This window comes from Aquarana catesbeiana, linkage group LG02 (genome assembly GCF_042186555.1).
Source record: "Aquarana catesbeiana isolate 2022-GZ linkage group LG02, ASM4218655v1, whole genome shotgun sequence".
In the NCBI taxonomy this organism is placed as follows: domain Eukaryota; kingdom Metazoa; phylum Chordata; class Amphibia; order Anura; family Ranidae; genus Aquarana; species Aquarana catesbeiana.
In genome coordinates, this window is record NC_133325.1 from 448,149,085 (window position 1) to 448,164,783 (window position 15,699).

General features: G+C 40.5%; 1 long non-coding RNA gene across 1 annotated transcript; it reads left to right on the top strand.

The window, feature by feature from the left end:
• Positions 1 to 4,651: 4,651 nt before the first annotated feature.
• LOC141128338 (uncharacterized) lies at positions 4,652 to 15,479 on the top strand. Its single transcript, XR_012241677.1, has 2 exons — positions 4,652 to 5,223; positions 5,387 to 15,479. It is a non-coding gene; the product is annotated as an uncharacterized lncRNA (long non-coding RNA).
• The last annotated feature ends 220 nt before the right edge of the window (positions 15,480 to 15,699 follow it).

Genomic DNA, 15,699 nt, shown 5'->3' on the forward strand with positions numbered 1-15,699 from the left:
TGCTTAAATAAGATCTTCGGTCTTGTTAAAAAAAATTAAGTCTGTAACTACTGTAGCTGCTGATTTTAAAAAAAGGCACTTATGAGCCCAGGGATCCAGTGCTGTCTTCCTCCGGGCAGGTTCTGCACCGGTCTTTGGGTCCCCGGTGCCACCATGTTAAGTGTGGGAACTAGGCTGTGATTTCCTGTTGGCTCAGTGTCTTCTTGTGGCAGGGATGGCTTCCCCTACACTCCTCTGCCAGGAGCAGACAATTGCTCGGCAGGAGGGATTCCCCTGTCAGCACTGTGTTGCTAGAGGAATCGTGCTTTTCGCATGCATGAAAAGCACTGTGCTTTTTGAATGGTCTTGTGACTTGTCCCAGGAGGTTGCAGGTGGGGAAAGGGGAGGGTCGAACTTCTGCTTGGCTCTCCTAGGCAAGTTGTGCAGTAAGAGGAGCCGGTACCTGCTAAAATTAGGTTCCTGCTCCCTGAAAAAGAGATTACAACGAGGAGGAAAAGAATCACTTGTCTGCAAAGGTATGTTTATAAATGATATGGTAGATAAGTGGTTAAATCAAGCTCACAGCTGCTGCAGCTTGGTCCCGATTTACGAGTTGGCGAAGGGCTTTCACTTTTATGAGTGCACAATCTGTGCTGGAATTTCTGCATTGGAGGGTAGGGGAGACATTTTAAAGTACCCACGCACATACCTCATATAAAAGGTGAGTAACGTGAGCACATGTATGTAAACATCAATTGCGTCACACATGTGAGATCATTATGAGTAAAGGAGTGAGAGTAATAATTCTAGGGCCGTAATTCACAGTTAACCCTAAACTGATACCCTGTAAAGAATTTTGGGTATCATAGTTTTTTTGTGATTCCAAGTTCGTGCATAATTCTAAGACTTGACATATACTGTATTGTCAAAAGTATTGTGACGCCTGCCTTTACATGCACATGAACTTTAACCACTTAAGGACCGAGCCTCTTTCTGAGATTTGTTGTTTACAAGTTAAAAACAGATTTTTTGCTAGAAAATTACTTAGAACCCCAGACATTATAAAAAAAAAAATTTTAACTCCCTAGAGAATAAAATGGCGGTCATTGCAATACTTTCTTTCACACCGTATTTGCGCAGCCATCTTACAAGCACACTTTTTTTGGAAAAAATACACTTTTTTTAATAAAAAATAAGACAACAGTAAAGTTAGCCCAATTTTTTTTATATTGTGAAAGATAATGTTACACTGAGTAAATTGATACCCAACAATGCCACGCTTCAAATTTGCGCCCGCTCGTGGAATGGCGACAAACTTTTTTACCCTTAAAAATCTCCATAGGTGACATTAAAAAAACTCTACAGGTTGCATATTTTGAGTTACAGAGGAGGTCTGGGGATAGAATTATTGCTCTCACTCTACTGATCACGGCGATACCTCACATGTGTGGTTTAAACTCCGTTTTCATATGTGGGCGCTGCTCACGTATACGTTCGCTTCTGCGCTCAAGCTTGGCGGGACAGGGCGTTTAAAATTTTTTTTTTTTTTTCTTATTTATTTTACCTTTTTATTTTTACACTGTTCTTTTAAAAAGAAAAAAATTGTGTCACTTTTATTCCTATTACAAGGAATGTAAACATCCGTTGTAATAGAAAAAAAGCATGACAGGACCTCTTAAATATGAGATCTGGGGTCAAAAAGACCTTAGATCTCATATTTACACTAAAATGCAATTAATAAAAAAAAAAAATTAAATGTCATTTAAAAAAAAAATGTTGCTCTCAGAGCTATGGGCGGAAGTGACGTGTTGACGCTGCTTCCACCCTGCAATGGTATGGAGATGGGTGGCCATCTTCCCCTCACTCCTCTCCATACCAAGCCAGGGAGAGGACCAGATCGCCTCCGCCGCTACCAATGGCTCCGGTAAGCGGCGGGAGGGGGGCCCTCTCCCGCAGTCGATAAAAGTGATCTTGCGTTGAATACACCGCAGAGACCACTATTATCGGAAACGGAACCGCTCATTGAAGAAGAGGATACCGAGGTTATGGCAGCTAGCTGATTTATATCGGCGTGAGTTGGTCCGGAAGTGGTTAATGGCATCCCAGCCTTAGTCCATAGGGCTCAATATTGAGTTAGGCACCCTTTGCAACTATAACAGCTTCAACTCTTCAGTGTCTCAGAGCTCTGAGACACTGCAGCACTGGAGTGGAGGTGAAAAGCACACAAGACGAAGCACATAGCCTTCGTTGTCGTTTCATGAGAACCCATGGAATACATCTATACTTGAGATCTTTTTGGTGATGAGGTTGGGATCATTGGCGCATTGCATAGAGACCTGAGGCGGGGAAATAAGCCATATGCGCATATGATCTCCCGTAATAGAAGATCATTTATATCCGGTAGGTGGCAATGTGTACAGAGGTGGAGGCACTATCCTATTCCTTATTGTGGACTTTTCTAGTGGTGTTATGCTTGTGTATCACCGAGGAGGAATATATTGATATTGAATATATTGATTTCAACATATGAACTTTCTTGGCTCTTTCATTTTCTATCAAGGATTCAACAGTGTTTTTCAAGCAAATGCACCATTTTTGTATCACCTTTTGTCCACAGGATGATTCATTCTTTTGTTTTGTTTCACTTATATGACATTTTCACTTTGATTATTTCTAATTAGCGTGACCTAACTTTTTGATTTGAAGTGTCAATGAGAATGTTTGACCATTCTTCCAGAAGCGCATTTGTGGGGTCAGGCACTAATGTTGGATGAGAAGGCCTGGCTCACAGTGCAGGCCAGTCAAGTTCCTCCACCCCAAACTCGCTCAATCATGTCTTTATGGACCTTGCTTTGTGCACTGGTCCAAATCATTTGGTGGAGGGGGGATTATGGTGTGGGGTTGTTTTTCAGGGGTTGGGCTTGGCCCCTTAGTTCATGTGAAGGGAACTCTTAAAGCATCAGCATACCAAGACATTTTGGACAATTTCATGCTCCCAACTTTGTGGGAACAGTTTGGGAATGGCCCCTTCCTGTTCCAACATGACTGCGCACCAGTGCACAAAGCAAGGTCCATAAAGACATGTATGAGCGAGTTTGGGGTGGAGGAACTTGACTGGCCTACACAGAGTCCTGACCTCAACCCGATAGAACACTGTTGAGATGAATTAGAGCAGAGACTGAGAAGCCAGGCTTTCTTGTCCAACATTCATGCCTGACCTCACAAATGCACTTCTGGAAGAATGCTCACACATTCCCATAGACACACTCTGTGACGAACACGGGTGTCAGATCCCTGCCCTCCTCGCTAACTCGCGACAAAGGACCGGCCAACCTCACACCACGCTGTCACTTACGTAACAATGCCACTCTCAGCTGCGCCCAGCACAAAGATTTTCCAGCTTGCAGGACCACAATCTAGGTGCGAGCAGCCTGAGAGTGATTGTCACTGGGCTAATTACACAATTAACCCTTTAACTGCCACCACCCCCGTTTAAAAGACCGAGCCGGGGGAGACTCGTAATTTAGCAATACCAATTATAATTTTAGAATAAGCGTCTGCCACACACACTGTCACCACAGACAGGTCTGCTCAGAGTCTTACTCTACAACAGTAGCGCCCTTCAAGAGGCAGGTTCGTTTATAGCTTGCATTAAGAGCTTTAGAGACAAGGTTAACACTTTTCAACATAAGGGTTTATTATGAAAAGGTCAAAGTTGATGCAAATAAAATATTTACAGAAAAAAGATGTTTCAAAAGATAAAGACAATATACAGCCACAAAGCAATAAGGTAGAATTGGGAAGAAAGAATACTTGCAATTAATGTCCAAGGGTTGATCAGAGTTCGATCGATGAGCTAGGTAATTGGTTCTCGACTTGGCAGATGTTTCTTCTTGGATGGTAAAAGGAGAACTGTCCATTGTCTTGGCATCTCCTCTTTTCTGTCAAATCAAAGGGGGTGTTGACAGCGACCAGTAACCAATCATCTGATCAGCTGGTTTTAGGGGTTGGTTGCTGGGAGGTGTCTACACTCATGACCACGTCCCAGGTGACTTTGTAATACATACTCATATATCTGCATCTGTAGTGTTTACAGACTCCAAATATCCATATTCTTATTCAACTTGAGATTTCCTTCAAAACAAGTCTAAACATGCTATGTCTATAACGTATAGCCTGCTTTGGAGGAATAAGTGGTCCCAGGGGTTTCCCATATGACCTGACATAGGGGTGTCTGGACTTGAAACGTTCCATATTATCTGAGGAAGCTAAATATGTCCAGATTATGTCTGTGCTATTACTAAGTCAGAAGTTATGAAACATGCTGAAATTTCATACTTATTCTAGTGAGGTGTATTCAGAAGACTTTACGACCTAGACCTGTTATGTCTCTGAATGGGGAGGGTGACAGTTTTACGACAGGCCTGAACACTGCCCTTACAACAAATGTTTTTCTACTGACTTAGCCTGGCTCTGTTTTCTCTGTTGAGATAACCTTTTCTGTTGAACTTAAAAAGCTTTGAATTCCTAAGGTGGGGAAGATGGAGTTCAGAGTTCTCTGTGAGGTTACATGGTTAGCAAAACTGTCATGGCTACTTCCACACAAGATGGCAGCTAGCTACAGCTTGTCATGTCCCGTACTTGATATCGTTACACACTCCTAAACCTTGTGGATAGCCTTCCCAGAAGAGTTGAAGGTCTGAACTTTCAGAAACACTTGGAGGGGTTTATAGTAATTTCTAGCAAAAAAACACAGATTTTAAATGCAAAAAAAAAAAACAAATTGCCCAGGTAGGCAAGTGGTTAAAGAAGAATTATAGTCTCCCATTTAACAAATATGCTGCAGCACTTAATTATAAATGAATCTACATTAACTATTTTCTCTGCAGAGCCCTATAGATACCTGTTAGGCCTATTAGAAAAATCCAGCTAATGCAGCTTTGTGTGATGCTGTTGAACAATGCTATAGCACTCATGAATTCAGCAGAGATACCAGTCTAATGAACTATGTGCCTGCTTGCACTACAGCAAGGTGAAAAAATATTGCAAGGGGCATGGCTTTCAACATTGTCACTGCTGATTCACAAACATGTATCTTGTCAATCCGTACCTGGTCTCACCAAGTCCTTCCCACTGCTTTCTAGATTAACAGCACTGCCTTTGCTGAAATGCTTCCACCTGTGAGCTGCAGTATCAGGAAGGGGGAAACGTGAGACAAGTGAAAAAGGATTTGTCTGTCATTAGGTAATTGGAGATTTTTTTTGTTGTTTGCTTTTTTCATTAGGCTTACACATTACATAGTAACTGGATTTGGTACTTGTTTAAACTGTAAAACTGGAGCCTTTAGTTTTACCTAAAATGATAAAAAATGAGAAACAGTCCTAAATTAACTTTTAATATTTTTCAGATACACATCTAGACTGCTTCGATGTGGATGATCAGTGATTAATATGTGTAGGTATTGGTAGGTATTATTATTTTTTTACATTAAAGCCCAATTCATGTTTAGAACACACACTGCCCCCTCTGTATGCATACCTGTTTTGTAGGTGTCTTTGGTCCATTTAGGTAACACATGGGATCTTCTTCATCCTCCTCCTGACCTTGGCAATAGATGGGTCTGTAAAGCTGATCTTCATGTTTTATGAAGTTTAGTGTGTTTGAACCAAAACTTTCGCCCCACTCTTGGAACAAAATCAAGTTTGGCTGAGGGCTGCTCAGCCGTTCACAGGGATCTTTGTCTTCTATGAATGAATACAAGCTTTCCTTTGGCTGAGAAATGACCTACTCAGCTCTCTGCCTCAGGCAATCAGAAGAAGCTTTGTATTCATTCACAGAATACAAAGTTTCCTGTGAATGGTTGACCAGTGCTTAGCCCGACTCGATTTTGTTCTGGAAATGGGATGAGACATTCCATTTAGATTATTGTTCATCAGCTCGATGCCCCAGGCTAAGGATGCATTAACCCTTTTGCTACCAGAGCCATTTGTCATTTCTCCACTAATCACTGAAGGACACAAAAATTCATATCCTTGTGGGGGAAGCCATCCCCCGCTGCGAGAAGACCGTGATTAACGGTAGCGGCTGTAGCAGCCGTTAGCGATAATTGCAAAAGAATCTGGTAGACCGGGTGTACCCAAGTTAATCGTTTTGATCAACTTGGTACATTCAGCCTGCCCATTAATGATTCAAACTGTGTATGGCCAGCCTAAGGCTGGTAGAACTGAAACACTGGGAGTTATCTATCCGTTTGTGCCATTGAGTGCCTTTCAAATCTCTGATCACTGCTGGTTTACTGCAGTAAGGTTTAAAGTGACACTGAATGGATGTCCTTTTTATTTCCAAAGGTAATCCGTACACATCCACTGCTTAATGGTCCCGTATTCTACACTGTGTGCACAATTATTAAGTAAGTTGTATTTTTGAGGATTCATTTAATTATTCAACAACTACAGTGCTCTTAGTCCATCCAAAATGTTAATAAACCTCAAACCTGAATATTTTAGTAAAAGTGAGGTTTTGGCTTTCTTTGGAGAAAATCTATGTGTCCACAATTATTGGCGACTATTAGTGTGCAGAATTATTATGCAGCTAAATGGGAAAAAAAAAAAAAATTCCTATTTCACTTGTTTATTTTCATCTGTTAAAGTGAGAAAAATAAACAAAACAACTCAAAATTTGCAAATAAACATTTATGACATTTAAAAAATAAATAAAAAATCAGTGACCAATATAGCCATCCTTCTTTTCAATAACAGTCATAAACCTTCCATTCATAGAGTCTGTCAGTTTCTTGATCTGCTGAGAAACATTTTTGTGCAGCAGCAACCACCGCCTCCCAGAGAGGTGTACTGTTATCCTTCACCTTAAATCTCCTGTTTAAGAAGGGGCCCACAAGTTCTCAATAGGGTTTAGGTCAGATGAGGAAAGGGGCCATGTTATTATTCTTTCATCTTTAAGAGCTTTACTGGCTAGCCACACAGTGGAGTACTCTGATCCATGTGATGGCGCATTGGTCTTGCATTAAATCATGATCTTCTTGAAAGAGGCAGACTTTTTCCTGTACCACTGCTTGAAGAAAGTGTCTTCTAAAAACTGGCAGTAGGTTTGGGAGTTGATTTTGAGTCAATCTTCAACCTGAAAAGGTCCAACTAGCTCATCTTTAACCACCTCCCGCCCCCCTTATAGTCAAATGACGGTGGCAGGGTGGCTCTCTCGTTCTAGGATGACATCATATGATGTCATCCCACTCTCGGCTCGCAGTGCAGCGATTGGGAGCACGCTGTGTCCCTGGGACACAGCGCATCCCCATTATCAGTAAAGATAATCACAGCTGATCACATGTAAACAAGGAAATGCCAGTTATCGGCTTTCCTCTCCTCACACTGACAGCAAGTGAGGGAGGAGAGCTGATCAGCGGCATTTCCTCACAGGGGACATCTGCACTGATCATCAATGCCCCGATTATCAGTGCAGTGCCCCCTACCAGTGCCTATCAGTGCTGCATATTAGTGCCACCTCATCAGTGCAGCCTATCACTGCTGCCTCATTAGCGCACATCAGTGGAGAAAAAATACTTATTTACAAAATTTTCTAACAGAAAAATTTTTTCAAAATTTTCGGTCTTCCTTTTATTCTTTTCTAAAAAAAAACAAAAAAACCTTGTGGTCATTAAATACCACCACAAGAAAGCGCTATCTGTCTCAACAAAATTCTAAAAATGTAATTTGTGTACAGTGTTTTCATTCGACAGTGCGACAGTGCCCTGTTACATAGTTAGTAAGGTTGAATAAAGACACCAGTCCACCCAGTTCAACCTGAGTGAGCACCCACAATTGTCCCCATCCCCGCACATTGCGTCCCATCATGATGCCCATCCACCATATTAGTATTTTTTTAATATATATATATTTAAGGTACCTATGTAGCGCCATCAATCTATGCAGCGCTCCACACACACCCACTCCGGTCCCCACCCCCAAGGGGTCTGCAATGCAAGGTCCCCAACTCACACCCATACACCAGGGCCAATTTTTGGACAGAAGCCAATAAACCTACCAGCATGTCTTTGGAGTGTGGGAGGAAACCGGAGTACCCGTAGGAAACCCACGCAGGCACAGGAAGAACATGCAAACTCCAGGCAGGTAGTGTCGTGGTTGGGATTCGAACCAGCGACCCTATTGCTGCGAGGCGAGAGTGCTACACTACTGTGCTGCCCTGAAGTTAATAATCCCAGCCCATACCAGTACCCCACCTCTACCTTGCTGGCGTCTGAGTTGAAGTGTAGCTCTGTGCCCATTACTGGTCCAGCCACAGGCCCATCCATCTGGTACGTCAAGAGTCACTCTCATCTCATCAGTCTATAAAACCTTTGAAAAAAAAAAAAAAAAAATCAGTCTTCAGATTTTTCTTGGCCCAGTCCTGAAGTTTCAACTTATGTGTCTTTTTTAGTGGTGGTCGGGTTTTAGCCTCCCTTACTTTGGCCATGTCTCTGAGCACTGAACACCTTGTACTTCTGGGCACTCCAGGTAGGTTGCAGTTCTGGAATATGACAGCACTGGAGGATAATGGGTTCCTGGTAGCGTCTTTTTCTCAACACGCTTCTTGCAACCCTGTTGACTATTGGCAACAAAATTCAGTTAAATTTTTTAACCACATAAAGACCGCCCACCGCATATATACTGCAGCAGGACAGTATATTGTGCGAAACTATGTACCTGTCGCGTTACTTCATGCAATAGATAGTGTGGGCGTGCGCCTGCTGCACAGAGGAGGAGCCTATGTAAACAAGGCAGATCCCTGTTCTCACAGGGGACAACATGGAGATCTGCTGTTCCTAGTGATTAGGAACAGCGATCTCTGTGTTGTTCCTTTCAGCACTTCCCCCACACAGTAAGAAAGCACCAACAGGGAACACATTTAACCCTTTAATCGCCCCTGATGTTAACCCCTTCTCTGCCTGTGTCATTTATACAGTAATCAGTGCATTTTTTTAGCACTGATGGCTGTATTGTCCCCAAAAAGTGTCACTCGGTCAGATATGTCGCAGTACCGCTTAAAATCGCTGATCGCCGCCATTACTAATAAAAAAAAAATACAAATAAATGAAAAGCCCAAAAGTCTATCCCATAGTTTGTAGACACTATAACTTTTGCGCAAACCAATCAATATACGCTTATTGGGATTTTTTTTTTTCTACCAAATATATGTAGAAGAATACATATTGGCCTAAATTGATGAAGAATTTTTTATTTTTTTTTTACATATTTTTTTTTGCATATGAATTATAGCAAAAAGTAATAAAAAAAAATTTTTTTTTCAAAATTGTCGGTCTCTTTTTGTTTATAGCGCAAAAAATAAAAAACGCAGAGGTGATCAAATACCACCAAAAGAAAGCTCTATTTGTGGGAAAAAAGGACATCAATTTTATTTGGGTACAGCGTCGTACGTCCGCGCAATTTTCAAAGTAACGCAGTGCCATATCACAAAAAATGGCCTGGTCATTAACCTCCCTGGCGGTATGATTATTTCGGATTTTAGGTGCTGAAAGCGGTACAATTATTTTGCATGGAAATTTGGCGTTTTATATTGTAGGTCTGTAATTCTTAACAATAACACACTTAAATCTGTCCAAACAAGAGTCTAGTAGATATCCCGGGTATAATAAAGTTTGAAACACAAAAACATAAATTATAATATAATAAATAAAAATAAATAATTAAAAAAAAAAAAATTTAATAACAAAATAAATTTCCCCACGATTCACTATCGCTCAATTCTGCAAGTGTTCTAATTTACTATCGCTGTTTTCTAGCTGGTCTAAAGCCACTTTTGATGTAAAGGGACACTTTTTTGTTGCTATGGACCAGGCAGAAAGAACAGTATATATAACATAAAACTGCATGCAGGGCATTGGACAAAGCACTGAGGACAAAAGGGATGTGAAATAATTTCATACAGTACTGTAATCTGTAAGATTACAGTACTGTATGTGTTATGATTTTACAATTTTTTGAATTTGCCGCCAGGCTCCGCCCCCGTTTGAATGGAGACTAGCACGGAGAGGCTTCGGAGGAGGACAGAGCCCGCAGACACAGCGGGGCACATCGCAGGATCCCGGGGACAAGGTAAGTAAAGCCACACCAGGATCCTGCTATGTATTCCCGAGTGTGGCTCGGGGTTACCGCTAATGGCCCTGAATTTTAACCCCGAGCCACACTCGGGAAAACCGCCAGGGAGGTTAAGGGGGTAAATCCTTCCGGGGCTGAAGTGGTTAAAATAGAAAAACAGAGCCTATTGGGCATACCCAGGCTCTGCACATGTACAATTCAATGCAAACTTATCCTAAGTGCCAAAATTGGCACTGAAACTAAAAAAACTTGCTCCATTATTTACTAGGGTATCAGCTACTAAGGTTAATATTGAGCCTTGTTCTGTAAGCTGGAAGTCACAGTTTCCTGGAGTGCAAAATGATTTTTGGTTCTCTACCTAACTTATATAGTCTTTTAGCGCCTTGCAAGGTAATTTATTAACTGGTAGGTTCAGAGTCAGTATTAGTGTAAGGTTCTTGGACCCAAATGTTCAAAAACGTTGTGGAATTTTTTGGGGCGCCCTCTCGCTAAATAAGTGGCTTTGTATAATAGCAGACTAGCATTGATTATTTTTTTTCCACAAGGTTGGAGTTGCTACCAATGGGGATTTCCACTAGAGCAGAATAGTTTTCCTTGCATAGAACGATAATAAACCTATCAGAGTCCTGGAGGCTCTAAGATAGACCAGAGTGTTCACTTCCACAGTCCGGGGTACCTGGATAGTGGTCACAGAGTATATTACTGAAGCTACAGCTTCCCAATATGTTTGAATACGGGGGCATTGCCAAAACATGTGAATAAAGTCCTCTGGGTCTGTTGAGCACCGCCAGCACTCAGCAGGAGCGGATGGGTATATTCTGTGTAAACGTGCAGGCGTGAGGTAAATGCTTTGTAGGATTTTGTATTGAATCAACCTATCCCTTGGAGAAACTAGCTGCAGAAAAGAACATTCCCACATTTCCTCCCAATCTTCATCGACTAAGTTAGGGAGGTTTAGTGCCCATTTAGATTTAAGAGTCTACAACAAAATGTTTAATGGTTCTGTGATCACACCCCAAAATCTTAGCAATTTCAAGAGTGATGCATCCCTGTGAAAGACTTTTTACAATTTTTGACTTTTCAGAGTCAGTTAAGTATCTTTTTTGGCCCATTTTGCCTTAGGAAAAGAAGCTGCCTAATAATTGAGTATACTTAATATAGGGTGTTGATCTCCTGGTTACTTTAGAGCTGTGCTGGGCCCACACCTACTTTATTGTATATCATTTTAAAACGTGTTTTGCTTTGCTTTTTTTTTTTTTTGTTGCTTTTCATTTGTCTTTTTTTTCTTCAGGTTTCGTACCCCAAAGAAGTTGCATACAATACCATTTTAAATATATACTGTTGCTTGACATTTCCTCACAAAATATCATCCTGCCTAGCTGTTATTGCTTCAGCTTGACATTTGCTCTGAAAGGAAAACAATGCCTAATGCACCAAAATGTTTGTGTTGCTTATCTTCTTTTGTATGATTAAAATATCCATATAGCAGTTGCTAAGGCACAGAGGTTGAAAAGTATACAGGTAAGTTCTAAAGTTATTATTGTCAAGCTAGTAAGCTTATATTGGATTATATGCCTACATCTGCACATAATACCCATATACTGTATTATGAGTCTGTGGATGATCTGTAGTGGATTACATAATAATTCCACTGTCCAGGTTGTAGTCTGCTTTTTTGCTTTCTATGCATTCTGCCCCAGCCTCCATATCTGCATGGTGGCTAAAAAATCTTTAGGAAAAACTTTGAATATGCAAATCTACTTTATGTAAAAACAACACTGGTTTTTCTGAAGCTCTGCCAGAGCTATAGTACTTTTCCTAATACACTACTTCTGAAAACTTGAATTACAGTTTTTACCTTTTTTTAAAGTGTCAGTTATTGAACCATACTTTGTGTAGGTTAAAGATGATTTTCCATGAGGCAAAACATGACATTTCAATAGAAACATTAAAAAAAATAGGCAATAAACCATATTTTGAAGTTCAAAACAGAAAATTTTAGAGTTCACATATAGGAAATCGTGTTAGGGCTTAAAGTGCATGTATAGCCATTTTTTTGTTAATAAGTGTGGATTCGGTAGACCCTCTGTCATATTTATATTGTCTGTGTCCCCTTTGAGGAGATTCACCACTCTGTCCCATTGAACATTGTCACCACAACATAAAGTGATGGGAAATCCAAAATTCTAACTACGCAGAAATTTCTATACCTGGAGAGCTTTATGTGTCCATTTAATAAGTAGTGCTCTGGCCTTCCTTTACACATTGCAGCTCTTCATTAATTAATGAATTAATTGTATTTGTTAATTGTATTTGTCTCAATCCTGAGTACTAAGTGTAATTTTCTATCTGCTATCCCGTTCCTCTGCTATCTGCATGAGTCACTTCTGACAAGTTTTCCTGAAAAATGGTGACAGGAAGGAAGTTTCAGCACACACAGCTGGTGCTTGCAGTGAGCTCTGCAGTGTGTAATTTCAGCTCTCTGCCCCATTTTCTGACTGCTTAGACAAGCTTTATAATTTCTGGACTCTGAATAGATGTAGAGAAGAGATGTTTGCATATAAACAGGTACAACTTATGTGGGAGGATTTGTTTAACCTCTGTGTATCACCTGAGGCCAGTCCCTCCACTGGGTATATGGAAGGGTTTACAACCACTTTAAGGAAATATGAATAATGATGACAGTTCTTTCAGTGACACGTTTGCATCTCTATGACAGGAAGCAATAGAAAAATTCCTCAACTGGACAAAGAGTGCAAAAATAAACTGACAGGTATCTTATCTTTACTTTAAAGGAACATAACTATCAGGTAAATTGTAATTTCTTTTGTAGTCAATAAAATATTTTAAATCAATTTATGTTCTGTTTTTTTTTTTTTTTTTTTTCAATAACACACCCAGGCGTACAGCAACCAATCTACAGAAAAAAAAGAAACCTCTTGTGTGTATGTCAGAAATCGTGAAATTTTGGCATTGATATTAAAAATGACTGATCATTTTATTTAAGAAAATTGATCATATGAACACGTTTATGATCACATAGATGTTTGGCACCTTTTTAAATCCTAATGATAACAATCCAAATGGCCCTGAATAAGTTTACATACCTGGGAATGTTTGACACTATTACAAACGCAGGTTAAAATGGTAATTAACCACTTCCCATCCCGCGTATAGTAATATAACGGTCACAAGGTGGCTCTCTCATCCTGGGCGGCCGTCATATGATGTCCTCGGCTTCCTGGCTGTCTAGGGGGCGCACACCTGCTGTGTCATTCGGGAGCCGATGCGCTTGCCCGGCAGCCACGATGTCCACCAGGCACCTGCGATTGCTTTCACAGAGCAGGGACGTAGATCTGTGTGTGTAACACAGATCCACGTCCTGTCAGGGGAGAGGAGACTGATTGTGTGTTCCTTGTATATAGGAACACTGATCGGTCACCTCCACCTGTCAGTTCCCTCCCCCCACTGTTAGAATCACTCCCTAGGTAACACATTTAACCCCTTGATCGCCCCCTAGTGTTAACCCCTTCCCAGCCAGTGACATTTATACAGTAATCAGTGCATATTTATAGCACTAATCGCCGCATAATTGTCAGTGGTCCCAAAATGGTGTCAAAAGTCTCCAATTTGTCCGCCACAATATCACAGTCCTGACAAAAATCGCAGATCGCCGCCATTACTAGTAAAAAAAATATAAAAATCTATCCCTTATTTTGTAGGCGCTATAACTTTTGTGCATACCAATCAATATATGCTTTATTGCGATTTTACCAAAAATATGTAGAAGAATACATATTGGCCTAAAGTGAGGAAGAAATTTGTTTTTTTTTTTTTAATTGGGATATTGATTATAGCAAAAAGTTAAATGTATTGTGTTTTTTTTCAAAATTTTCACTCTTTTTTTGTTTCTAGCGCAAAAAATAAAGACCACAGAGGTGATCAAATACCACCAAAAGGAAGCTCTATTTGTGGGGAAAAAAATGATCACATTTATATAGGTACAGTGTTGCATGACCGCGCAATCGTCATTCAAAATTTTACAGCGCTGAAAGCTGAAAATTGGTCTGGGCAGGAAGGGGGTGAAAATGACCTGTATTGAAGTGGTTAAAGGTTAATTTCCCACAGCGGTGGCTTTTTAAATTACATATAAATAGTCAGTGAGTTTGGCAGCTTTTACCTGGATGCACTGAGCAGGCTAGATATTGAGCCATGAGAAGCAGAAAAGAACTGTCAAAAGACCTGCGTAACAAGGTAATGGAACTTTATAAAGATGGTAAAGGATATAAAAAAAATATCCAAAGCTTTGAATATGCTAGTCAGTACTGTTTACTTAGTAAAAAGTGGAAAATGTGGGGATCTTTTGATCCCAAGCCAAGGTCAGGTAGACCAAGAAAGTTTGCAGCTACAACTGCCAGAATAATTGTTTGAGATACAAAGAAAAACCCACAGGTAACCTCAGGAGAAATGCAGACTGCTCTGGAAAAAGACAGTGTGGTTGTTTCAAGGAGCACAATATGATGGTACTTAAATGAGCCTCATGGTTGAGTTGTCAGAAAGAAGCCTTCATTGCACCAAATGCCACAAAAAAGCCCGGTTACAATATGCCCGACAACACCTTGACACTCAGTTTCTGGCACATTGTAATCTGGAGTGACATGACCAAAATAGCTTTAGGGTCACAACCGTAACCGCTATGTTTGGAAAGGTGTCAACAAGGCCTCTAGCGAAAAGAATACCATCCACTCTGAGCATGGTGGTGACTCACTGATGTTTTGGGGGGGGGGGGGGGTGAGCTCTAAAGACAGGGTGAATCTTGTGAAAATTGGCAAGATGAATGAAGCATGTTATCATAAAATACAGGCAGACTATTTGCATTCTTCTGCACGAAAGCTGCACATGGGATGCTCTTGGACTTTCCAGCACAACAATTACCCTAAGCACAAGGCCAAGTTGACCCTCCTATTGACTACTGCAGAAAAAAGGTGAAAGTTTTGCTGTGGCCATCACAGTCTCCTGACCTTAATATCATCAAGCCAATCTGGGGAGATCTAAAATGTGTGGTTTATGCAAGATGACCAAAGACTTGGCATGATCTGGAGGCATTTTTCCATGACGAATGGGCAGCTATACCACCTGCAAGAATTTGGGGCCTCATAGACAACTATTACAAAAGACTGCACGCTGCCATTGATGCTAAAGGGGGCAATACACAGTATTACAAACTAAGGGTATGCATAATTTTGAACAGGGTTAATTTAATTTGTTAACTTGTTGCCATGTTTTGTTTTAAGATTGTGCCATTCTGTTATGACCTACAGTTGAATATGAATCGCATAAGAAATAAAAGAAATGTGTTTTGCCTGCTCACTTATGTTTTTTTTTTTTTTTTTTAAATGGTACATACTGTATATTACCAATTTTCCAAGGGTATGCAGACTTTTAAACACAATTGTATGTAAATTTTTACTCCACTAAATATTGTTTATAGTTGACAACTTTGTCCAATACTAAACAGCTCTCGCAATCAGATTTTCAGCTTTTTATATATTTATACTCTAATGCCGCGTACACATGGTCGGACTTTCCA